At 41.6% G+C, this 26,407-nt stretch overlaps 1 protein-coding gene and 1 non-coding gene across 2 annotated transcripts in view; one reads left to right on the top strand and one right to left on the bottom strand.

Annotated features, from left to right (window-relative positions):
• The first annotated feature begins 1,581 nt into the window (after positions 1 to 1,581).
• Sgms2 (sphingomyelin synthase 2) overlaps positions 1,582 to 26,407 on the top strand; it is an 82,479-nt gene continuing 57,653 nt past the window's right edge. Inside the window, exon 1 of the mRNA XM_076864237.2 lies at positions 1,582 to 1,683. The gene's annotated coding sequence lies outside the window, so the exon portion shown is untranslated. The remainder of the gene's footprint in view (positions 1,684 to 26,407) is intronic.
• LOC143406606 (small nucleolar RNA U13) lies at positions 22,855 to 22,958 on the bottom strand. Its single transcript, XR_013092246.1, has one exon. It is a non-coding gene; the product is annotated as a small nucleolar RNA U13 (small nucleolar RNA).

Raw genomic sequence — 26,407 nt, 5'->3', positions numbered from 1 at the left:
TTATTTGAAGGAAATTTCTGAGTTGTGACAATATCTTATAGTTGTCAGTTTGGGAAATATCCTTATATGTTCTTTTTTGTTACAATCATGTTTAATAACCATGGACCAATGATTGTTTACAAAAATTATATCCACTCTAGATACCCAGAGATGCCTCTCATTTTTTTTTTTTTTTTTTTTTTTTTTTTTTGGTTAAATGGATCACCCCTAAGCCTGTGCAAATTCTAAACGGGAAGTACCCTTTCTGGAAATAGAAATTAACAAAAAAACATTTCTGTCAAATAAATTCAATAGAGATTTGGCCAATTCCCTCAGATTCCTAGTTAGACCCTCTGAAGCTGCCATCATTTAGTTTGAAAACTGCTCACCAATGCTCAAGGCCCTGAGTTCAATCTCCAGGACCGCAAGGCAAAAAAAATCTTGACAGTTTTGAAAACTGCTCAGCAGGTGTATGAATGGTATCCAAGAAAATGTAGATCCTTGACCATTTTTAAGATGGCAACACCCCTTCTAAAAACAGAACTGCTGAGGTCATCCGCGAAACCACACACAGCCACCTTGTGCCCCCAAATCTGGAGAAAAGCGCAGTGCTCAAATGTGTAAAGAACTACTCTTCCAATGTTTATTTTGGTTATGTTTTTTTTTTTTTTTTATCCTTACCTAGAAGCAAATCAACTAACAGGACAAATGGAAAAATGGCTAGTATCATTAGCCTCGAGCCCCTTCCCGTTCACTTAGAGGTGCTACTAAGTGGGATGACTAACATCTCCAGGCAATCCTGTGATGTTTGGAAACCCACCCCATTGACCTAGGCCAGGGCGACACCCTTTGAATCAAACCCGGTTTCCCCAAACCTAGTCACACCATAGTCAGGAAACAGTTTCTGGATCAGACGGAGGTGCGGGGGTGGTAGATGCCTTTCCAGCCCCACCCTGAAAGTTGCTAGGAGTGACACCTTAGGAACTTTCCCAGTTAGATCCAAGTCACCGCTCCGGGAGGTCTGCCCCGGGCGCTCAACCTCTGCGAACCCAGCCAATCTGCCCGCTGTGCCAAGCCCCTCCTTCCCTGCATCTTTAAGGGCCAGGAGAGGGGAGGGTCCATTGGGATTTTCTTCTTAAGAAGTCGCACCGGTTTTTCGAGCTCCGCTCTGCGCCAGGAGAGCCACAGCAGCGGGAGCGGGCGCTGCCACCACCGAGCCGGAGGGTGAGTCAGTGTTTGGAAATGGAGTGGGCGGGCGAGGGTGTGCGAGAATGAATGATGTCAGGAGCGCGCAGGGCGCGGGCCGCGCGCGGCGGGCGGGGAGAGCGGGGAGAGCGGGCCGCGGGGCCGCGGTAAACACCGAGCGCTGCGCCGCGCCACGGGCTGAACCCGGCGGGGAGACCCCGCCCTCGGAGCGCGCGGAGCCGCCCTCGGCCGCCCGGAGCCCGGCCAGTGGTGCAGCGCCGCCGAGTGCGGCCTCGCGGGTGGCGACCGCGGGAGGAACCGGGAGAGCTCTTTCCCCTCGCGGAGCCGCGGTGCGTGAGGACTAGACCCCGAGCAAACTTTCTGGCGGCTTAGGCCTGCGGGTGGCGGTGCCCGGGACTGACCGCAGCGGCTGCAGCAGCGGGCTGGGTCCCCTGACAGATCCTCCTCCCGGGAGCAAGTGCCTACAGCCTGGAGTGTCGCGAGCTCCACGGCGAGCGGGTAAGGAGCGCCCGGAGGGGCCGCGGGGAGGATGGGCTGCGGGGCTGCGGGGCTGCGCGTCCTGCTAAGCGCGTGGGGAGTGGAGGGGGGAGGTAGATCTCCAGCCTTAGATGTGGCTCTAATATTCGGCCCCCACCCGCCCCGCCCCAGGGCATCCTTCCTCGGATTTTTTATCGGCCTGAGGAAGGCTGTGTGACTCAGTCTCCTTGCTCTGATATTTCAGCTCATTCATTTGCAGCCCATTTCGGGTAACCAGCTGCTGGCGTTGGAAACACACAGGTTAAACCATAGCTTGTCCAGGGCCACTCCAGAGGTCAGGGCTGAAGTTCGGGTGGTGGAGGAGGGACTTTTTTTTTTTTTTCTCATCTCGAGAGACATTTACTGATGATGTGTGAACGAACACAGCTCTGGGCTGCTAACACGGAAACCTTTCAACGTTTGGCTATCAGATCTGCACCCCTTGAAGTGAGACTTGGTTTCTTAGGCTAGATAGGTGGGACTGGACCCCCTAGTCACCATCTGTGGGTACAGATAGCCGGTGAATAGAAACCAACTCAGATTTTGTAATCATTTATTTTTATTTATTGCCATTCCTCTCATTTAAGTCTTGCCTCCTCAAAAATGACCTTAAAACCATTTTGACTAAATTTTGAAGAGAATCAGCTGTTTAGTATCATTGGGGCTTGGACATGGATTTTGAATTGTCCTTAACTTTTCAATTCCGTCCCAGTGGGTTCTCAGGTATATGAAGCTCTCTGAACCAGTAAAATGGGATTATAACTACGTCGGATGATTATGAGGATTCAATCAGGATTAATAATGAGAACAACAGTGATGATTAAAGCACATGAGACTTAATCATAATGGCTGGGACAAAGCAGATTCCAACAAATTGTAACTGTTTATATATAAATAAGACCACATTCCAGCTGGTTTAGGTAATGATCAGTTAATTTCCACAGATTTTTATACACATATGTAAACCTGGTGGGCTGAGGTTTAGCATGTGAAATCCATTGGCAAGTTCTTGGCGTAGAAAGAGGAAAGTGATATTTTCAGGAAGTCAAACGTTTCAGTGTGGATACCTGAGAAGGTTTTGATTCCCACCTGTGTCATAGGAACTGCCACTCACTGTTTAAACCACGTCAGGGCAGTGACTGAAAGTGACAAGCCTGCAGGAAGAAGGGATGTGTGGAGAGCTCTACAACTTTACCCCTTCCCACCCCACCCCACCCCACACACCCCCTTTTTTTTTTTTTTTTAAGAAGCAGAGTAAAATTTCCTTTTTATAAACCTTTCCTGGGTCTGCTGATAGTCTTCTGGGTGAGGTCGTTTCTTTTACTGGTTAATATTTAATTTGGTTTCTTTAGTTTCATTTTTAAGTAAAGCTGGTTGAGTTATGACCTGGAGGGAGCCCTTTGGAGACCCTTAGGTTGCTGCTCCTGGGAACTGCTCTGTTTCACTTTTCCCAGATCCTGGTAAAAGCCTCAGGACTTGGAAGAATCTGAAGCTTTTGCTTAGATCTTAGTGGAAGCATTTGTTCTTATACTATGACAACAACTTTGATGGTATAGAGAGATCATGGACTTGGGAATCGACCAGACCCACTATTTAGGTGGTCATTTATTAACTGCTGTTTTAAGGAAGTTACTCAAATTCTCTTGGGTGTTTGTGGAACTTTAAATGAAATATTTAAAGACAAAATAGAAATAATCTTATGTATATTAACGTAGTGAAGTACAAATGAGAACTTTTTTAAAGTGATACTTTGAGGTAAGATATTTATTATTATTATTACTTATGGGAATTGAACCCAGGGGCACTCTACCAATGAGCTACACACCCCAGTCCCTTTTATTTTGAGACAGGAACTCAGTAAGTTGCTGAGGCAGACCTCAAACTTGTGATCCTCCTCCCAGGTTGCTGAGATTACAGGCATGCGCCACAACCAGCAAGATATTTCTTTTTTCTAAAAAATATATATATATATATATAATTAAGAATTTTGGAGTTTCAGACTAAATTTCAGACTTTAAGGCTTACTGATCTTTTTTTTTTTATTCACATATGGTAGAATTGAAGCCTGAATTACTACTATGAGATATTTATTCAAGTTATTTATTTGCTGAACACTTAGTAAGCAACTACTATATGCCAGCCATTTTGCCAGATGCTACTGATGTTAAGAGGAAGGAATCCCTGTTATTGTCCTTTAAACCTATGGTCCAGTAGAGAGAAACCCCAGACTTCAATTATGAAGAGGGAAAAGGAGTCAAAGAGGAGAGGATTAGGGAATTAGAAGGAAATAAGTGATTAGACTGTAGTAGGCTGCCTCTCACTGATAAGGAGAAATCCAGTGGCTTTCTGAAGGTTCTTGAATTGAGGCTCATAAATCCTTATGAGGCTGAATAATGCAGGTCTGTCTAGCTTTACCGTTTAAAAACACATTAAAGACAAATTACCTCTTAAGTTTAAACCATTTTAAATGGTCCAGAGCAAGTTGTTTAAATGAAATCTGAAGGCTCAGTTTAGCTCTATCAAGACTTGTTTACCGTGAATAAAACACTATGGTAGATCTTTAAGAGGATTACCACTGTGTGCAAATATCCCATTTATTAGTTTTCCTCATATTATAAGCAGTGTGTTACTATGGAAATTTTAACCACCAGAAAACCACTTTACATTATATCTTTTCACTGTTTTCCACTCAGGCACACACAACATAAAGAGGTAACATACTGAGTTTACTTTGGGCCAAACGTGTCCCCTGCATTCATGTAACTATAACATCTCATAATCCCCACTCCAACATTTAGAGATAGGTACTCTTATTACCCCCTTTTTATGAGGGAGAAACTGATTTATGGAAATTCAGTAACTTTTGTGAAGTCTCACAATTAGGAATTTGTGTTCTGCAAAACTGGGTTTGTTCTTTATATTTTATTTTCTGCCCCCACCCCCCCATATGGACACCACTTAGTCTCTAAAATGCTCTTCTATAGCATCGTTTTATCTTTTCTACTACATGGCTGCCTGCATCTCAACTAATCCCCTATCATTGGACACACAGTTTGTTTCCAGTTGTCATTATTTTAAGCAGCTCTGCTTTAAATATCTTCCTAGCTTTATCTGGAGATCCATGAGTATTTCATTTTTAAAAAGGAAATTTTACTTCTATAATTTACTTCACTTTTTAAAAAGTGAAATACATTTAATTTGGTTACCTTTTCTTTTTTCACCTCACAGTACTGGGGATTGAACTCAGGAGTGCTCTACCTCTGAGTTATATCCCAGATCTTTATTTTATTTTAAGACAGGGTCTCATTAGACTTCCTGGGTGGGACATCAACTTGCAATCCTCCTATCTCAGCCTCCCAAGTAGCTGGGATTACAGATGTGGGCCACTGAACCAAGTAATTTAGCTGCCTTTTAAAAAACCATGTTCAGAAATACAGAATCTTCTCTCCCCCCCGCTTTTATGTATTTTATTATTATTATTTTAAAATATGTTTCTAAGGATCAAACCCAGGATCTTGCATATGCTAAACACACACTTTACCTCTGAAGTACATTCCCAGTCCAGGTACCAGGGATTGAACGACAGGGCACTTAACCATAAGCCACACTCCCAGACCTTTTTATGTCTTATTATTATTATTTTTTAATATTTTAGCTGTCAATGGATCTTTATTTCATTTATTGATATGTGGTGCTGAGAATCGAACCCAGTGCCTCACACATGCTAGGCAAGCGCTCTGTCACTGAGCCACAACCCCAACCCTTTATGTTTTGAGACAGGGTCTCGATAAATTGCTGAGGCTGGCTTTGAACTTGCAATCCTCCTGCCTCAGCCTCCTGAGCCACTGGGATTATCCCCGTGTGTCAACATGCCCAACCTCCTTTCTTTTTAACTTAAAAGAATTTTAACTTCTGTTTTTCTTTAGTGTGTCTCATAAGATTTCAGCAAGAGGATCAACCTCTGTGGAGCTGCACAGCGGGGTAGTAGCTTGTTATTCAAGGGATTATCTGATGAAAAGGGAACATAGGAGCTCTCTTAAAGTACTGTTTGTGCTTTTGTTATTGGCCTGTGGAGCTAAACTTATTTTTTGAGGTATTATAACACAGTGGACAGGGCTAATTTTGCCAGGCAGCTCTCACAAAGAAATTTTACTTCCTTAGTACCAGTGAAGTAAAGTATTTCCAGACATTTCATTTAGTAGATTTATCACTAGGTTTAGAATAAGTTGCATCAATATCAAATAAATAGGTCACCTTGAGTAAAAATTTTAATTTTGCCTTGGGCTTATAGTCCCATTTCTAATGCTGGTTAATTTTTTCTTATGATTTTCATAAAGCATGCTTTCATATAAGCAGTGTCAAATTCAGCCTCTTCATCCAGACACCCAGATCAGTTCAATTTATTAATTTCCAACAATGACTTTGTGACCCAAAGTAAAATTTAAAGAAACAGCTAATAAAATTAAGTGTCAAGGGGATCATAGGTTACTTGCTAATTGGTTTGCCCTATTGCCCAACCTTTATATCATTTGGTGTTTTGCTTAAACAACTTGAAATGCAGTCTTATAATTTTCTGTTTTCGTGGATTTCATTTAAATTGATAGTATAACTTAAAAATTTCAAACCAAACTCAACTGTTCTTTTGTTTCTTTTTCAAGAAGCATTAATTAGCTGAGCATGTTGGCAAACACTTTTAATCCCAGTGATTTGGGAGGCTGAGGCAGGAGGATTCTAAGTGCAAGGCTAGCTTCATCACCTTAGCAAGACCCTGTCTCAAAATTAAAAAAAATAAATAAATAAGGTATATGTGGGGGTACTGGGGGTATAGCTTGTAGATGAGGGATAAAGCACTGCTGGGTTCCACACTCAGTAACCTCCCCCCTCCCCCAAAGCAGGGACTCATTAACTGGATTCTTGTATGTATACAATGTTTTTTAAAAAAGTGAGTCACAGACTAAAATCATTTCAAAGGGAAATGAAAGGCAGGCTACTTCAGGGCAAGTGGAGAGACTTCTGAGGTCCTTCAGGTAAGTGCCATTTCCCAGCTGGTGGGCTGTGTTGAAGTTCATGTCTCCTGGTTCCTTTCACCTGTGGAGAAAGCACCTGATGTCAGGGCTAGCCTCAGGCAGTGGTGGAAAGGAGTTTAAATACCTGCCCTGGGGGTGTCCAGCTCCAAGTTTACCTGGCCTTACTTGCCTAGGCCCAGAAGGTATTCAGTGAGTATCTGAACAAAGGTGGTTGCTATCCGATTGAATCCCTGGAACCAGAGACGTCATGCCAATGGAAAATTGGGATGAGTACCTACCACAAGAATTTAATCACCTCTTTTCATTAAGATGATTGGAAAGTCAAGGTATGTAGGAATTAAACTTTAAAAAAAGCTTTTCCACCCGTTAGAAGGGACTAATGGGAGGGAGAGCCCTGGAGGTGGGAAGGCAGCTACAGACAGAAAGAAGGGAATATGCCAGAGGGTGGTGCCTCCCCCCAATGGAACTGTGGTCCTGGCTGTGTTGTGATCCTGGAGGGCCCAGTTGGGTGGGGTAAGGTGGATGAGTATACTGCAATGTCACTTCTTCACAGACCCACGCCACCGAGGTGGCATAAGGATTCTTTTCCTCACCTGGGGATATTTTTAGTTTAGGTAGTCTGATCGAACATCTTGAGATAATATGAAAGAATGAGATTTTATTTAGGGGGAGGGAAGAGGGTCAAAAACCAAGTAAGTGGTTTAGGCCACTTAACCCACTGAGGTACTTCCGAGAAAGACCTTTCTGTTGTAGCCCATCCCCACAGAGAAGTGCAGACCTTCAGGAAGACTGGCAGCATTGGCTGATGCGGAGTTCAGCCTTGTAAATGCAGGTCAAACAGTGGAGTTGGCTTTCGAGTTCCACCATACACAGAATATGAAGGCAGTGGGTAAAAGAGCGGTGGTTATATAATGGTAGATCCCATGAGATAGGCACTCCTGTGGATTAGGTGAAACACTGTCTTTGTTTCCAGATAGACCTGCAAAATAGAAATTGTCTCTGCTGTGGAAGTTTAGAAACAATGTAGAAAGGGTCTGCACCCAAGGCTGTAGAGGTGGTGGGAGGCAAATAGGGATTCAAAAGTGAGCCCAGCACTTTGGGATGCCTATGCCCTTCCCAGCATCCTTCCTGGCTGTCTGACATCTCTTTGGAGATATCAGGTTTGGGGGCCTCTATTTTGATAAAGAATTTGATGTCTATAATTTTTAGTTCTTTGGCCTTTATGTCATGATGGAATACATAAGGAGAACTGACAGGTTTTGTGTGGCAGTCTAGGTTTATGATCATCACTAGGTTTATCACTAGGTTCATTTACCTCTTAGGGTGACCATATGAATTAATGTGACTTGGTGGGTATAAAACATTGAGAGTAATGCCTGGCTCAAAGTAAATGTTCAGTGGCTCAGGGGTTTTTTGTTTTTGTTTGTTTTTTTGCAGCACTGGGGATTGAACCAAGGGGTGCTCGATCACTGAGCAAAATTGTTCATTTTGAGATAGGGGCTTGCTGAGTTGCCCATCTGGCCTCCAAATTGTGATCCTCCTGCCTCAGCTTCCCAAGTGGCTGGGATTACAGGTTATGGACCACCATACCTGGGCAAAATCAGATATTTCTCATTAAGGTAACTTGTCTTTTTCTGTAATAAATATCCATGTGTTATATCTTGCCTGCGCTGAGAGGGTCTGGATCCTATCCCCCCACCACCAACCCCTTCCCCTTCCCTTTGGGGTTAAAATAAAATGATTGAAGTGAGTTGTATACTGCCATTGTATTTTGAGAATGTTCATAAGAAGTATGTAACATCAGCTGTGAATGCTGAGAAGCTTTGGAAGTGCAGTTATAATATGCCTGCCCTCCTCTCAGCAGATGCCAGGAGGGCTAGTCTAGCACAACTGGTACTGTCCCTCACAGAGTGTTGTACCATGGACACCACTGTCCCAGAAAATGCCGGGGCCATTAAGCATCACAAACCCCACTGTCCTCGCCAGTGCTGTGCGTCTTTCTTTAGGAGGCCCTGAGACGGTTATTTAACACAGCTGCTACTGTCTTCTGAGATTCGCGTCTGCTCAGTGAGTTGTTCGACCAAGTCATTACTACCCCAGTAGTTGCTATCAAACTTCAATAGCAGTGGAGGGCTTTTGTTTTTGTTAAATTAGTATTTTAGAGCACTTCTGGAAGCACATCATTGCACATATTAACCTGTATATAAAATATGTCCTCTATGATGGATTAGTTAGGACTGAGAAGTATGCTCCCTTGCAATAGTTTGGTTGGCAAGTTATAGGCAGCTAGCAGGGACATTTAAAATTTTTACTTAACAAATACTTTAAGTGCTCATGAGGTGCTAGGGTTTGTCCTGAGTACTTAGAACTCATCCTCATTTACTCTTAAAACATAAGGGCAGATATGTTCATCCCTGCTTGAAGGATCCCCATCTGAGACAAGAGAGTGGCTAAATCACTTGCTAAAAATCACACAGTACACAACAGAATTGGGTCTTGAGAGCAGGCAGTTGGGGTCTTGGAGTGTAGCTCAGTGGCTGAGTGCTTACCTAGCAACCCCAAGGCCCTGGGTTCAAGCCCCAGCATCACAAAAGAGAGAGAGTGTAATGGGTCCTTTGCAAGGAGTATTACGTATGGGAAGAGCCTCCATCAACTTCAACACCCTCTTCTTGGCAGCACAATTAGCATTCAGATTTGGTCTATTATCCAGAGTCATGGCTGCTTGGTAATAGATACAAATTACCAAGCAAGAAAGCAGGCAGTTGGCCTGTGATGTTCTAACCTCTGCCTTGTTGATGTAGATCTAACAAGTGTCTCAGTTTGGGCCCCACTTGTGCATGCAGTTTGTTTTTGTTTTTGGTACTAGGGATTGAACTCAACACTGAGCCCAATTTTGTATTCTATTTAGAGACAGGGTCTCACTGAGATGCTTAGCGCCTCACTTTTTGCTGAGGCTGGCTTTAAACTCATAATCCTCCTGCCTCAGCCTCCCAAGCCGCTGGAATTACAGGCACGTGCCACTGTGCCTGGCGCCCATGCAGTTTTATCAAAGGAAAAAATCACGCTTGTCCAAACTTGCTGTCAATTCTTTACCATTTACCACATGGGGAGGATTACATCTTGATCATATATTGGAATGTTGTTATTCAAGTGGGTTGTACGCTGCCATTGGATACAAGAATTCAGTGAAAGACTTGGGGGCTTCATTTCCAGAGTGGTATTGTCAAGCATTTCTCTCTCAAAGCTTCTGAGCGTTTGGTCAGCCCTGGTGCGAATCCAGGAAGTGAGCAGTGTCCTCTCCCATTTCCAAGATGGGCACTCTCAGCTGAGCAAGAAAAGCAGAAGTCTCAGATCTGCTATTTGACAGAATTTATGTTTTGCTTTTTCAGCTTTAGAGTTTTTAATTTTTAAAGTAGTTTAAAATCCTTATCAGAAGAAAGGAACTTGTCCACATGAGGTTTCTTTCACTGTTTTCTAATTACTGGTGGGGTGCGGGGTGGGTAGTGGGCAGAACAGTGGCTCACCAGCAACGCTCACATGCTAATCTCAGAACCTGGGCCTCTGTCATGTTACATCGCAATGAGAAGTGGGGATTATCCTAGGTCATGTCGAGATGGGCAAAAGTACAACATATGTAGTCAAGGGGAGAGATAAAGAATGTCCATGCACTTCTGCCCTTTTCAATGCTTTATTCACTCAAATCACTCAATACAATTTCACTCTATAGGTTCTTTTTTTTTTTTTTTTTTAGGCAATAATTTTATTATATTGAATATTGACATACATAGAAGAAATATACTCCAATCCAAATCCCTTTTAATTTCTTTTTTGATACCATGTCTATCTTTAGGGAATTTCCAGCAAAGGTCTGGATTTGGCTAGAAAAAATGTTTAAATGCTGATGGTTTTCTCTGTGTACAACATTTCTTTCTCCTAGGAAAAGAAGGTAGATAAATTCACAACACAGTTACATAAATTTCTGAAGTGCTAATGACTTTCTTTGCATTTGTAAGTAATTACAGGGTTTGTGGTGTCATGCCTAATGTGCGCTTAACACATGAACATTCACAAGTAATGGGTACTGTGTGCCAAGGGTTTCTCAGTTAGCTTTCCATCTCTGACACACATCATGTGCATTTGCAACATATTACTAAGGACTGCCCCTAGTGAGGAAGATCTCAGGCCTATGTGCAATTTTTAGTGCACTGTTTTTGGTTTACTATTTCCTCTGCTAAACAACTCAGGGGCTATGTGACGAGTATAATCTTAAGGAATGACAATCCTTAATGCTGGGCACTGCAACAGACATGATCAATTCAAAGCAAACAATTCTAAATTAATTCCAAGCATTGCAAACACGCTTAATCATGACAGACTTATTACAGATATTCCCTTTGCATACTAAGCTGAAGTGCTAGTTTTAAACTCTTAAGTCTTAGGTCTTAAGTACAGCAGATGTACACTCAGACTGCAGTGACCAGGTCAGAAACTGATAGAGGCTTCTCCTGGGGTGTGGAGTTGACGGCTGGATGAGGAGACGGTTGTAAGGAGAAGTCCTTTACTCACCAGAGTCAAGAGGATGCTGCAAAGTTTGGGAGCCGTGAGGACAACACAGAGGTTCAGGCAGATGAGAAGGGTTGGGATGTCAGTCCAGGTCCTCATCAGGCTCTCGGGCTTTTGTGCCTCAATGTCGGCTGGCTGAATGTCTGTTCATTTGCTCTATCGTTTATGCTAAATTTGGGGGCTTCTGTCCACCCTTTCAGTCCCTATCAGCTGTTACCAGGTTTCTGAGGGATGTCTGTCGTCCTGAAGTCAGGACATCTGGTCTGGTGGTTTCTGCCTGATCTCTCGCCTCTGCATTTATCAGGGAGAAGGCAAATGACAGAGACTTCCCTCTGAGTTTTATCAGGGTTGTGGAGAGCGACTTATTTTATCAGGCTATGCCTGATGACCATGTTGGAAGGCTCCATAGGCGTGCCTGGTGGGGACTGCAGTTTTATTTTAAAATGGAGTTATTTAGGCTAAGGCCCTTCTAAGGGCCATCCTTATAGTCATCTGGGTGGGTCCAGTGTAGACACAATGTAAGTGAAAAAGGGAAGCAGGTTAGGACACGAGAACTGGCATCCTTAGAAAAACTCCAGTGTCCATTGTTGGCTTTGAAAGAGGAAGGTGAGCCAGGTGTAGTGGTACATGCCTGTACTCCTAGCAACTTGGGAGGATGGGACAGGAGGATTGAAAGTTTGAAGCCAGCCTCAGCAACTTAGTGAGGTCCTGTCTCAAGGAAAAAAAAAAAAAAAAAGGCTAATGTATTGCTCAGTGGTAGAGAACCCCTGGGTTAAACACCCAGTTTAAAAAAAAAAAAAAAAAAAAAAAAAAAAGGAGAGACAAATGAACTCAGAGGATAGTACAATACTGTACTTTTTAAGAAACATAGGTGGAAAATTAGCTGGGTGATTCTGGAAACTCAAAAACTGTAGAGAGATTATTTTCATATTTACAGTTCTTTTAAATGTATTCTTTGTAGATTTTGAGTTTCTTTGTTAGACTAGGGGATACACATGTGTGTATGTGTGCATGCGTGCCTGTGTATAGAAGATAGATTGATTATTTCCTCTTATCAAAAGGTTTGGAGAAAACCTGATGTAAGTGAAGTCTTGCTGTGTGTTCTAAAATGCTTTTGGAAAAGGTCCTCAGTTCTCTGATATACATATGTCCTGTGCTCTTGTTAAGGGTACAGTGCTCTGTAGGACTGACTCATTTACATGCATTTTGTCTTCATTAAGCCACTCCTAGTTAATAATTTGCTCTTCCCTTCTAGTTCCTGTATTACCATAACAAAATACCCAAGATTATCCATTTATAAAGAGAAAAGGTTTGTTTTGGTTCACAGTTCCAGAGGTTTCATTTCTGATTGGTTGGCCCTATTGCTTTGGGCCTATAGTAAGACCCACATCATGGTAAGAGCATTTGGTGGAATAAAAGTACTTACCTTATGGCAGGAAGCAATGGAGAGGAGGGGGTCCAGGGTCTCATAGTCCCCCTCAAGGGAAAGACTCCAATGACCTTAGGACTTCCCACTAAATCCTCTGAGCAAAGCTCCTGCCACCTCCTAGTGGCACCACTCTGGGACCAAGCCTTTAATACTGAGTGTTTGGGGGACATGTAACATCTAAACCATAGCATCTTTGTAGTGGAATAAGGATGCCTTCACTATGTAAGTGGCCAAGTAATTAACCTTCACTGAGACCAGAAGGGTATCTGTTCTGTTTCCCATCACTGAGAAATTAATCGATGATGTTCTCTGTTGGATCTTTTGTTAATGTGAACCAGAGCTCCAGAGCTTATTTCTCCTGGGCGAACTAATGAAATACTTTCTGGACTTGAAAACACCAGACTCTAGATCATTGTGCTAACCTGCGCTCAGGAGGTAACCCTCCCCTGAGAACCCAGTGCTGTCCAGTGAAAATAAGATATGAGCCTCCCATGGTGGTTACATATGTAACTTGAGTTTTCCAACAGCGACATTGCAAAAAGTAAAAAGAAACAGGTGAAATTGATTTAATACATTTAATTTAATACATCAAATTATCATATTTAATGTTATCAATATAAAAATTCTTGAAATTTCTACATTTTTTCTGCATTTGAAATCTCATATGTACTCTACATTTAATAGCACATCTCTTCAGATTGTCAGCATCTCAAGTGCTCAATAGCAACTTATGATTAGCAGCTGTTGTATTGGGCAGTATAGTTCAGACCAATTTATCCCACATGTATCTGAAGAAAATCTGTTAATGGCTGCTATCTTAGTCCATTTTGTGTTTCTATAACAAACTACCTGAGGCTGGGTACATTAGGAAGAAAAGAGGCCTATTTAACGCACAGCTCTGGAGATTCAAAAGAATAGTGCTAGCATTGGTACCTTATGAGGGCTTCATGCTGTGTGACAGCATGATGGGTGGTTATCACAGGGCAGGAGCACCTGTGAGAGTGACAAACAGTGCATACACAAGAGACCAAATGTAGGGTGGCCTCACTTGGCAACTGCTCTTTCTGTAACTAATTCAGTCCCAAGAGACCTAACCCACTCCCAAAGATGGCATTGGTTCCTTCTGAAGGCAATGCCTGCTAAATTACCTTCTAGAAGGCCTTGCATCTTAAAGATTCTACCACATTTCAACCCACACTGGGAACAGGCTTCTTGCACATGAAGGTTTCGGGGACCCACTCAAACCATAGCAGTTGCTCTTGAATGACTTTGGTGAATTGTAGTTCAAAACCCATGTTCTACCGTGGAGCGGCTCAGAGCTGGAGGCAGTGGTGCTCACTTGTCATCCCAGCTATGGGGAAGGCTGAGGCAGGAGAAGCTCAAGTTCAAAGCCAGCCCGGGCAATTTAGCAAGATCCCTGTTTCAAAATAAAAAATAAAAAGTGCGTGGGGAGCCAGGGACAGTGGTGCATGCCTGTAATCCCAGCCGCTCTGGAGGCTGAGGCCGTAAAGGGCTGGAGATGTGGCTCAGTGGTTGAGTCCCCCTGAGTTCAAGCCCAGGTACCAAAGGGAAAAAAAAAAGTGCTGAGGATGTTGCTCAGTGGTCTCACCTAGCATATGTGAGACCCTAGGCTTAATCCCCAGAACTGCAGGGGGGAAAAATGAAGAAAGAAAGAAAGAAAGAAAGAAAAAGAAAAACTGGTTCTGGTACCTTTTGCCAGTATGACTGAACTGACCAAAGAGTGCGCTGAGATATTTCTCTAAGGTTATCAGTTGCTTGAATTTGTGAATTTCAAGGCCAGACATGCCTTGGCCTGTAAACAAAAACCTGGATTATTAGATTTGTGGGTCTAGGAAAGATGCCGGCTCCTATGCCTTCCTGTCTGCACCAGTCTCAGCCCTAGGGCTTCACGACATCTACTCCTCTGGCACTTGGTCGTCCACCTGTTATCTACTGCCGCCTTCACCCTGCCATTGCCCTGTTTATATGTGACATGATGTTTACTCATTAGTGCTCTTGTTCAGATGTTTATTGCGACAGTTTAGGAATCAAGGCCACTGTAAAACCTGGATCAGAGAAATCATTACTTGATATCAAATATCAGTCTGCCTGGAACAGAAACCATTGGAATGTAAGAAGACACCAGCACAATAGATTCAGAGCAGGGATGGGGCAGGGGGGAAGATGAGGGAGACCATACAGTTCTGTGCGGGGTTGGGGGTACAAAGGAAGGGTTTCATAGCTGACAATTCCCCAGCCATCAGGTAAGCTGCTGTTCTCCCCAGGTTCTCTGGACAGGTTGCCTTGGAATCCATAAATGTATTGACTTTAGCAGATACTTGTACACAGGTGGCTGAGGTACATCCTTCCTCAGTTCCTAGGGAAATTGATCGGTGCATTCCATACAATGTCGGTTGAGCACATGCTATATACTAGACATTTTTGATCTGGGGATTCAGCAGTGAACAACACTCAAGTTTTCTTTAATGGAGATTGTATGAATATGTGTGTGAAGAGAGGCAAAGATGCTAAAGAAAGGAAGAATGCCAGGATGATATGCAAGGAAAACTCATCAGTATGTAAATTTAGATTGGGACTAGTTCCTTGAAGTAGAGAGAGACTGGGGCTGCCAACTGTGGCGCAGTCAGGGAGAGAGATTTGCACTGAGATTTTGAAGGATGAGAACACTCGGCAGAGGACACACCATGTGCACCAGAGAAAGAGCTTATTTTTACAAGGAGTGGGAAGTCTGGTCTAGCTTCAGCAGATGAGCAGCAGGATAGGTGAGAGATAGATGTGGCTTGGCTAGCAGGTCCAGGATGGGTAGGGCTTGCATACTTTGTAAGGGGTCTAAATCTCATTACAAATGCCATGAGAAGGCATTATGAAGTGTTATAAGAAGGGCATGATCTGGTTTACATTGTAATAGCAGTCCTCTGGCTGCTGGGCAGAGAGTGGGCTAGAAGTGGGTAAGAGTAAAGACAGGAGATCCTTTAGGAAGCCGTAGCAACATTCTGTGATGCAGCTCCAAGTAAGTTGATGACATTAGAGATGGAAGATGGTGGATAGGTTTGGGAGTTTCAGGGATTTAGGGTAATATGTATGACATGTGTGACAGAGAGTAGGAGAAATCAGGCATTTTTTCTAGTTTTGGTGGGGGAGCGAGTTGTAAAGAATGGAGTTATGGTTTAGCGGTTGGTTAGTTTGAGTTGCTCTTTAGTCATCCCCATGAAGACATGTCACCTAGCCAGTTGTGATTGTGACTTGCATGTGTGGCTGAGAGCAGGGACAGGGACAACATAGAAATGGTACATAATGAAGTCATGAGACATCTGGAACACCTAGGGAGATTTTGTAGGCAGTGAAGCTTTGAGGAATAGCAAAGTGAATTAAGGGGAAGGAGTTGTCAGTGAGTTAGGGGACAGAAGAGCCATGTTCTAGATGCCAAATGAAGAGTTTGAAGTCATCACATCAGTTCTGTTGTTAAGTTCTTCAGGAGTTGAATATGATGAGAACACAGAGTTTGTTGGGTTTAGCAATGTGTGGAAGAGGTTTGTATTTCTTAGCATGGTGCAGATATTCAATACATATTTGCTGGATTAATGAGCTGAATATTCTTCTTCTTTTTTTATTTAATGGCGGTGATGGGAATTGAACCCAGGGCCTGACACATGCTAGGAAAGTGTTCCACCACTAAGCTACACACTAGCACCCTTGAATATTCTTTTTTTTTTTTTTTGGTAGTTGTAGATGGACAGTATGCCTTTATTTTATCTGTTTTTATTTTTTTTGTGGTGCTGAGAATCAAACCCAGTGCCTCATATGTGCTAGGTAAGCGTTCTGCCATGGAGCTACAGCCCCAGCCCCAGCCCCTGGAAAATTCTTGAACACTACATTTTTACTTGTATTATCTCCCATTGTGTTCTTTTGGGCAGAGGCAAAGGCAGGGTAGGACTTTCCCATTTCCCAGTCAGACTGCTGCCCTCCTCCCACCCTCCACCTGCCTTGGCAGCCACTGCCTCCTCTGGGTCTGGGATGTCTTTGGCCCAGGATTCCATGCCTCCTCCTCCACCATCCCCCTCTCTCCTCTACCAAGCCAGTGAAGCTTGCTTAGCTTGAGTTTTCTCTTTTGGGTATCTCATTTGTACTCTGTACCTGCTTACAAGTCCATTAGGAATACCTGTGGAAATCATTTGATTATTTTCAGAAATCTCTGCTTTATCTCTGAATCCCTTGGGTGGACTCATCTCTACATCTTCTCCATTCACTTCACCATTTTTGAAACTTTTTTGCTCCATTGTACACTCGAGTGTCTTGAAGCCCTAGAAAGTTTGGTGTCTATTGGTGGGGTGGCAATTGACTGCGGTGCCTTCAAAAGGGTTCTTCCTAGCAAATTTTCCTTTGCCATTATTGCTTTTGTTGTTTTGCGGTACAGGGGATTGAGCCCAGCGCCATGTGCATGCTTGGCTGTACCACATGCTTGGTGCTCTACCAGTGAGCATGCCCAGCCTTTTTATTTTTTATTCACTAAATTATTCAGGCTGACCTTGAACTTTTGAACCTCCTGCTTCAGTTTTCTGAGCAGCTGAAATTAAAGGGCCTGCACCACCATACCTGGCTCCCCTTTTTTTTTCTCTCTCTCTCTTTTGATAGTTATTTTGCCACCGTGGTAGTGTGGAAGTGTCTTTTCTTCTACTCTACTTCCACCATTTTTTTTTTTTTTACTTCATTATCCTGCTCTCATTATACCAGTGGCTGTGGAGATAGTAAGCTCCTTGCTCATGGAGGCTGTTCCTTTAGGTGGAGGGGTAGAAGCGACAGGAGAATATAAATCTTGTTTTCCTGCAACTGTTTCCTACTAACAAAAATAATCAATCCTGCTGGAGACAGTGGTATGGAAGCATTTATATGAAGTTTGCTTGTGTCTTTAGAAAAGATTGCCTTTCTTGTTTTTCTTTTTTTCTTTTGGTTCTAGGGATTAAACTCAGGGAACTTGACCACTGAGCCACATCCTCAGCCCTATTTTGTATTTTATTTAGAGATAGGGTCTCACTGAGTTGCTTAGTGCCTCACTTTTGGCTGAGCCTGGCTTTGAACTTGAGATCTTCCTGGCTCAGCCTCCCAAGCCACTGGGATTATAGGCGTGTACTACTATGCCTGGCAAGATTGCCTTTCTTAAAGAAAATATTAATTGAAGATTATGATGTTACTGGAGCTTATTTCCCTATTTGAATACTTTTCTGTTTATTCTTTAATTTTCATCCTTTGTTTAATAGAATGTTGCCCCATTTGGAGAAAATCTTTTGTGGACATCATTTTTTTAAAATTCATCTCTTCAAACCTTTTTTAAAAACTCAACTTTATAAAGTTGACACATTTGCATATTATTCCATCTGATTTCCACTTCTTGAATTCTTGCAGTTTTCCCCGATTAAGGTGATCCCATGTCCTGGTTGGTCCAGGCCAACCCAGTCTAAGAGATTGGATGTTAAAGGCTCTTTCACAACTGGCCTACTTTAGACATTAAAATATATGGCCACCCTAATTAAAGACTACATTTAATAAAAAAATTGAGGGAATGAAGTAATTTATGTATTTTTGTGTTAATTCACATAACTTTACACATGACACAGACACTTTTTTTTCTTTTACTTTTTCCAACTAAGCTTCTAGATTTTGATCAGATGTCATGGTACTGCAGGAAGATATTTCTTTTTGTTCTTATAAGCAAGTCAAAAGATTCTTTTGATAAAGACAGCTCTGAGTTAGTTCCCCATGCTGTATTTTCACTAATATTCATTTCACTGGAGTAGTTCTTGACCTACCTCCTCCTAAATAGGCAGGGGATTTTTTTTTTTTTGATGGGGGCGGGGAGGAATATTGTACAAACACTGGCTATTTTTATTTGAAAGAACTTTCCCATATCTCATGTTTGATTTTTTCTCTCCCTAATACATATGTTCATCTCTTGATGCAGATTTTTTTCCCCTCATAAATGTGGAATGGGTTTGTTCATTGCTTCATCTCTCTATTAGCAGTTCCATTATTCACGCACTTGATGACAGAAAAACAGCCACAGGGATAGGAAAGATCTTTTAGAACTTGAACATCCTGAGGAGTCAAAAATGCCATTTCGATGGACAGTCTTTCATTTCAAAATATTTATATTCTTTCCAACCCCCCCAAAAAAAAATTAAAAAAAAAAAAAAAAAAACAAGATGCTGTTTATTTGTAGTTGCTAAAACAAAAAGCCCTGTGAATATCAAGCTGAGACTCAGGCTTGGAAATTTGGGATGATTTAACCAACTCAGCAAAGTTGAGCCCCTCTCTGGGTTCCTCTATCACTATCTTTCTCTCTCTCTTTTTTTTTTTTTCTACTAATACCACTTTTCTAAGGAAGCTTGTTAGATAGGTTTTCCTAACTAATTTCCTAATCCTGTGAAATTTGAATGCCCTTTGAAGAATCACAAACCAAATTTTCACCTTTTGATCACAGTGTTTTCACCCAAAACTCATGTTGAAATTTAATCCCCAGTGCCAGGTACTTAGAGGTGGGACCAAATGGGATGGGATCTTTAGGATGTGATTGGATCATGAGTGTCTGTCCCTTGTGACTCAATTAAATCCTTTTATGGACTGATGGGTTCATTGATTATACAGGGGGTAGCTTTGTTGCAAAAACCTCTCTGGCATGCTTACACTCCTCTTGCCAGTCTGCAGGGAGTCCCCACCAGCAAGAAGCCTTTCACCAGATGTGACCACCTGATCTTGAACTTACCAGCTTTCAAAATCATATGTCAAATAAACCTCTTTTCCTTATAAATAACCCAATCTCAAGTATTCTGTATAGCAACAGAAAGCAAAACTAAGATACCCCTATTGAGAATCCATGGTCTATCAAAATACCCTATTGAGGGCTCATTTGGGGACAGTGAGAAGTGGACTTTCGCTGAGTTTAGCCTAGTGTCCTTGGATCTTCAAATGGATTGTACAAATTTCCCGACACAGACCAGATATAGCAGGTACAACATTAGTAGATTCAACTTACTATGGCATTTTTAAAAAAATTTTCATGAAGCTGGGGATGGTAGAATGAAAAGGTTGGAAGTTAAGAGCTTGAAAATTCTTAGATGGCCTAGTGAGTCTAACTTCTTTATGTGTAGGTGCAAAACCAAGATTATTAGGAAAGGTGGAATTAACTAGTTTTTTTAATCCAGCGTAGTGCTATTTCCAGGGCTGTCTTGGTAAGGACCATAGGCAGGAAGATGTGGAATATATCAAGAGGAGGAATTCAGGTCTTATTCTGCAGCCCAAGGATTTGGATGTGTGGAAAGTTGTGATTAATTAGCTTGGCAGACTCTTCAGTACTCTAATGGCACAGAGTGATGGAGATGGTGACAGAAGTGCTACTCACAGGAATGAAGAGGAAGAATCTGATGATCAGTTCTGCATCTCAAAGTTAGCATAGCATTTGTCTCCGTAGATGATGTTAATATGAAGAGAGAAGAAACTTGAACTTAAAATATGGGCAACTAGTAACTTTTTAAGGGAAGCAAATTAAGGTTGGATGGTCATTGGGACTCTTCTGTCATTGAATTGAAATTATACATGTCTAAAAGATATAGATTCATGGAGGATAATTCAGGTAGTATATATTAGCAGAATGCAGGGAGTGTACTTGAAATAAAGAGAAGGAAGCTATAGCCCAGGGTCCTTTCTCTATATCTGTTTCTGTGTGTTAAAGCAAGTGAGAGAGAAATGTGGATCAACCTAGTTCTAATTGTCCGGGTGGATAGTCATGGAAACTAAGATATACCCACCCGTCTTAATGACCTCTTGTCATTTCCAGTTGTATCTCCATGATTGTTGAGGGTAGGCTCATTCTACCAAGCAGACCTCAAACTTTTGTAGTTATTACTTTATTATTTCTTCATGGGCCACTAGTCATATGTAGACCTTGCTTTTCTTTTTTTCCCACTTTAAGACTCTTTATCCTGTAATGTAATCCAGCCCCACTTTCCTCTCTTTTTAAAAATCTTTCTTTTGGTTGTTTTGGTTTCCTTCTTGAAATGTAAATTGCCTTTAATAGGTGAGCAAAGAGCAGGAAAATTAGGAAACTTACATGCAGAAGGATGGGGTTGAGAAGTGTTGTTCTGAGTGGTTTCGTGGGAAAGACAAACAGAAGGTAATGGGTAGTACTGGTCCCTGAGTTTCTTTTCTGTTCTCCTTGCTCTGTTTGTACAGGCACTTGAGCTTCGGCCCTCTTTGCTGTCATCACTGAAGAAGGCTGAATTTTTTATCTTACATGGTGTACTTGAACCTTGCTTTTACTAGAATGCTACTTGTCAAACCATCTTAGGTTTGGATACATATTTATTTTTATTCGGGTGATTAATTAGCTGTGTTTGAATTCTAAGAGCCCTTTGATCCTTTCAGCATGAAACTTGAAAGACATTTTGACAAAATGCTTCTTTAAAAATTATTTGTCCTCAAAAACATTTTTATTCATTCAAGTAAGAGTTGATTATCTTCTAAAGAGAGTCTGGATGGACTCCTTATCCATATCTAGGAGTTAACAAATACAGCTAGCTGCCTGATGAGCTGGCCTTATTGTTACTTTATAAACCATAGTGTTACTAATAGTTTCCTGACACTGTGTTTGGAAGCAGAAGTAGCAGAGGTAGTGCAGTGTCAGCTGTGAATTGCCATGGATGTGCTTGTCAACAAGGAGAAGCAGAGTTAGCTGAGGCTGTCATGGCAACGGGAGATTGGGGTCGGAGTACTGCGGTCAGTCCTCAAGCCAACCTTCATCCTGAGGGTACACTCACTGGGAAGACTCAGAGACCTCACATCCTGTGGGTTAGTGCTAAAGAGGAAGTTCATCCTGCGTTGCTTGGAATACTGTTTTGTGAAGGGAGACCAACCAGGTTCCCTATGTAATTCTAAATTGTAGATATAATTGACAGAAACTCTCAGGAAGTCCTTTGAGATGTTTGTATTTAAAATCACAGTAAAATAATTACGTGGAATTTTGAAAATAGTAGAAAAAAATATCTTTGGGTTTGTGGCTGTTATTTCTGTGGTCCCATTTTTGTCTTACTGGCAAGTATGTATCGTGTGAACTATGAAGACACTGTCAGTTTTCAAGAGGTGCTTAAAATACCTCTTAAAAATCAACTTGGATTTGGCCAGGTAGAGTGGCCAAAGTGGTTATGTTATTAAAAAAGATTTTTTTCTATGAATGTCTGCTCTTAGCAGGATGCAGTTTTATATACTGAAATGATCCAAAGAAATGACACTCAGTCCATCTCTTCAAATAGCTCCTTTTTAAATGGAACCTAGCTACAGTCAAACAAAGATTAAGTAATTACATTTCTTTCGGTTGCTAATTTGTGTAGCCATTGGTTTTGGTTTCTGATGGAGACTGGACCATCTGTTCTTTCCTCCCCATAGCTGGGGGACAAAGCGAATAAGCAGTTGTGACAGTGATTTTGATTCTCCTAGAAAAGAGGAAGGGAAGTCTTTCTCCCTGTCCCCTCAAGTCAGGAACAAGCCAGAACTCTTACATGCTCTAGCAGCTTTGCTGAGCCAGGAAGGGGAACCCCTCTGGAGAAGTGAGGCAAGAGGCTCCCAGCCAGTGAGCGCCTATTGTGACTCCCTAGGGAGTCTGTCCCTGGGGCCACAGGACAAGGCCAGTGGTGTTTGTGACAATCTGCAAGGTGCTTAGGAGGTCTAGGTTAGAAGAAACTCCCTTTTCTGAGCCTTTGAGAACAGTCGGGCTTTGGTAGTGAAAATAGGAAATGCTCCAAAGAGAGAGTGACTGTCCTGTATTCCAGGAGCCTCTGATCTGGCAGGGAGGAAGGGGAGTGTATATGGTCATTATTTCATTCAGTGTTGTTGCACCCTGTTCTCCTGCATTGCCAACATAGTCCACAGCCTCCAAGTGAGCATGGTTACAGTGGACCTGATGGGAACCAGCAAGCCAAAATGCAAGAAAGCCCTCCTGCAGGAGAGGGTTTACAAGAAAGGAGCCCTGTTTGGTAGCATGATTCCTTGAGGCAAGCAGCTAAGAAACTCTTAAATTAAGGGGTCCTTTAATGTGAATCAAGAATATTCTTGTTGTTTTTTTTCCCCCACAAGACAAGTAATTACTGAAGTCATAACAAAGTTTAGAGGGAAACATATTTCACACAACAGCATTAAACACCCCATCATCAAACTTATGAACCAAAAAGGATTCCAAGAATGATTTTAAGGGATGTCCTAAAAATGTCATTTTGGAAGCAAAGCAAGTCTTCCTGGGTTTGGTTTCAGGAAGGTATAATTTTGCAAGTGCACACTTTGTATTTGTGCTACCCCTCCCCCATATGGGCTTATGCTACACACTGAAAAGAGTTTTCATTTTAGCAGGGCTGCTTAAGAGGGGTCCTGCCATTTGCTGTACTAAGTAGCATCTTAACGAATTTGTGTCCTAGTTGGAATCCTATAGTATGTAGCCTTTTCAGTGTGTGTGTGTGTGTGTGTGTGTGTGTGTGTGAGACCCTGGGGATTGAACCCAGGACCTTGTGCATGCTAGACAAGAACTCTACCATTGAGCTAAAACCACAACCGTTTTTTTTTTTTTTTTTTTCATTTTCTTTTTTTCTTTCCCTTTTTTGTTTTGTTTTGTGGTGCTGGACATTGAACCCAGGGTTTTACCCTTGCTAGGCAAGTGCTCTACCACTGAGTGACATCACTAGCCCTATTTTTTTTTTTTTAATTTGAATACTTGGTTTAGCCAGCATGCTCAGGCTGGCCTTGAACCTGTGATCCTCATGCCTCAGCCTCCCAGGTAGCCAGGATTATAGCTATAGTGGCATGCGCCTGTATTCAGTATAAACTTGTATGTTGAATATGAAAACCTGTAGAAGTCAGTGCTGGAGTTGCAACCTGACTACTATTGTTTTGTCATGGAACCATATTCAGAATGCTCTGTATGTTTACAAGGAAGGCCTTAGTAAGCATTTTAGAATTATAAAGCAGATTTAAGTCCTTGATTATGTTTGAACAGATTATCATTGTTCTTAAGGCATGTAACTGGGGGCTGCTTTTTCATAATGTTGCGGTATTGCTTTAGAGCTTAAATCAGTATTTGGAGTGCTTTAATTTTGAAAAAAAATGTTGCTGTCTTTATTGCTGAGAGTTTATAGCTAATTCTGAGAAGTACTATTTTTGTAAATTAATAGGCTTTTTTCTTTTTAGAGCAGTTTTAAGTTTACAGAAAAACTGAGCAGAAACCAGCTTCCATATTATGTGTCCCCTGCATGCCAGTGCCCTCACATTAGTGGGTTACATTTGTTACAGTTAATGAAACAATATGATACATTGTTATTAACCAAAGTCCATGGTTTACAATAGAGTTCACTCTTACATTATGGGTTTTGAAAAGTCTGAAGATATGTGTCTATCACTGCAGTATCATGCTGTCCTAAAAATCTCTGTCCTTCATTTTTTCATCCCAACCTCCCTTATCCTTTGGCAACCACAGATCTTTGTTTATTATCTCCAAAGTTTTGCTTTGTCCAGAATGTCCTAGTTGGAATCCTATAGTATGTAGCCTTTTCAGATTGGCTTCTTTCATTTATCAATTTGCATTTAGAGTTTCCTCAGGTTTTTGTGGCTTGATAGCTTTTCTTTCTGTACTTAATGATATTCTAGCTTGGCATGATGACATATGCCTGTAATCCCAGCGACCCAGGAGGCTGATTCAGGAAGATCACAAGTTCAAGGCCAGCCTCAGCAACTTAGTGAGACCCTTCTCTAAATAAAAAAAATAAAAAATAAAGGGGGTGGAGGTTGTGGCTCAGAGATAGAGCACTCGCCTACCATGGGAGGGGCACTGGGTTTGATCCTCAGCACCACATAAAAATAAAATAAAGGTATTGTGTTCACCTATAATTAAAAAATAAATATTAAAAAAATGAAAAATAAAGCTGGGCATGGTTGGCGCACACCTGTAATCCCAGCTGCTCAGGAGACTGAGACAGGAGGGTCGAGAGTTCAAAACCAGCCTCAGCAAAATGTAAGCCACTAAACAACTTAGTGAGACACTGTCTCTAACTAAAAATACAAAATAGGGCCAGGAATGTGGCTCAGTGGTTGAGTGTCCCTGAGTTCTATCCCTGGTACCTAAATAAATAAATAAATAAAGGGCTAGTGATGTGGTTCAGTGGTTTAGTGCCCCTGGACTCAATCCCTAGTATAATCACAATCATCATCATCATCATCATCATCATCATTGTCATCATCATCTGTATACATGATAGTTTATTATGATGCATCATAGTTTATTAATTTTACTTATTTAAGGACATTTTGGCTGCCTCCAGTTTTCAGCAGTTAGGAATGAAATTGTTGTCAACATTTTTTTTTTCTTTTTACAGATTGTTGATTTTTCAAGACATTTGGTAAATACAGAGAAGTAACTATTGCCTTGTCACTTGACAAGACTATGTAGTTGTGCAACAAATGGCAAGCTGTCGTTCAAATTTGTATTGTTTTGTATTTTCACTGCACTGAATTATAGTTCCATATGCTTAACAGCATTTGGGAGTGTTAGTGTTTCGGATTTTAGCTATTGTATATAGTGGTATCTCATTGTTTTAAATCACAGCATCCTAGTGACAGATAGTATTCAACTCTTTTATTATGATAATTTGTTATCTATATATCTTTCTCATTGGGGTGTCTGTTTAGATCTTTTGCCCACTTTTTATTTAACTTTTTTTTTCAAAATGTTTTGTAGTTTTAGATGGACAGCATGCCTTTATTTTATTTGTTTATTTTTATGTGATCTAGGGTTTGAACCTAGTGCCTCACACATGCTAGGCAAGTGCTCTGCCATGGAGCTATAGCCCCAGCTTCTTTTGCTCACTTTTTAATTGGGTTCTTGGTTTCTTAAGCTTTGTGAGTTCTATGTGTATTGTGGATATAAGTCCTTGATCAGATATCTGTTTTGCAAACATTTTCTCCATGTCTGTGACTTGTCTTCATTCTCTTAACTGCATTTTGTAGAGCAGTATTTGATTTTTTTTGAGTAGTATTTAATTTTAATGAAGCCCAACTTATTAGTTTTTTCTCTCATGGCTTATGCTTGATGGAGATGTATCTATTGCTGAACCCAAGATCAAGTAGATTTTCTCATGTTATATTCTGAATCAGTATCTCTATTTGTTTTATTTATTTATTTAGTTGTAGATAGGCACAATATCTTTATTTTATTTATTTTTAGGTGTTGAGGATCAAACCCAGTGCCTCACACATGCGAGGCAAGCGCTCTACTTCCAAGCCACAAGCCCAGCCCCTCTATTTGTTTTTTGTATGTAGTTGCCCAGTTGTCCCAACACAATTTGTTGAAACTATCCTGAGAAGCAATACTTTGTTGTTGTTGTTCTCCTAGGGCTTGAACCCAGGGATACTTTACCAGTGATCTGTATTCCTCAGCCCTTTTTATTTTATTTTTGATTTTGAGGCAGGGTCTCACCAAGTTGCCCAGGCTGGCCTTACACTTGTCTTCATCTGTCTCAGCCTCCAGAGTTGCTGAGATTACAGGCGTGCGCCACCAGAAGAAGCAAATATTTTAAAAATCAGACGGATTTTCTGAGAGAACGATGCTTCATTCCTGCATGAGTTTCCCTGCATTCCTTCT

This window comes from Callospermophilus lateralis, chromosome 8 (genome assembly GCF_048772815.1).
Source record: "Callospermophilus lateralis isolate mCalLat2 chromosome 8, mCalLat2.hap1, whole genome shotgun sequence".
Lineage (NCBI taxonomy): Eukaryota > Metazoa > Chordata > Mammalia > Rodentia > Sciuridae > Callospermophilus > Callospermophilus lateralis.
The sequence above is the reverse complement of the archived record's forward strand: the minus strand, read 5'-3'. Positions and strand labels throughout refer to the sequence as shown.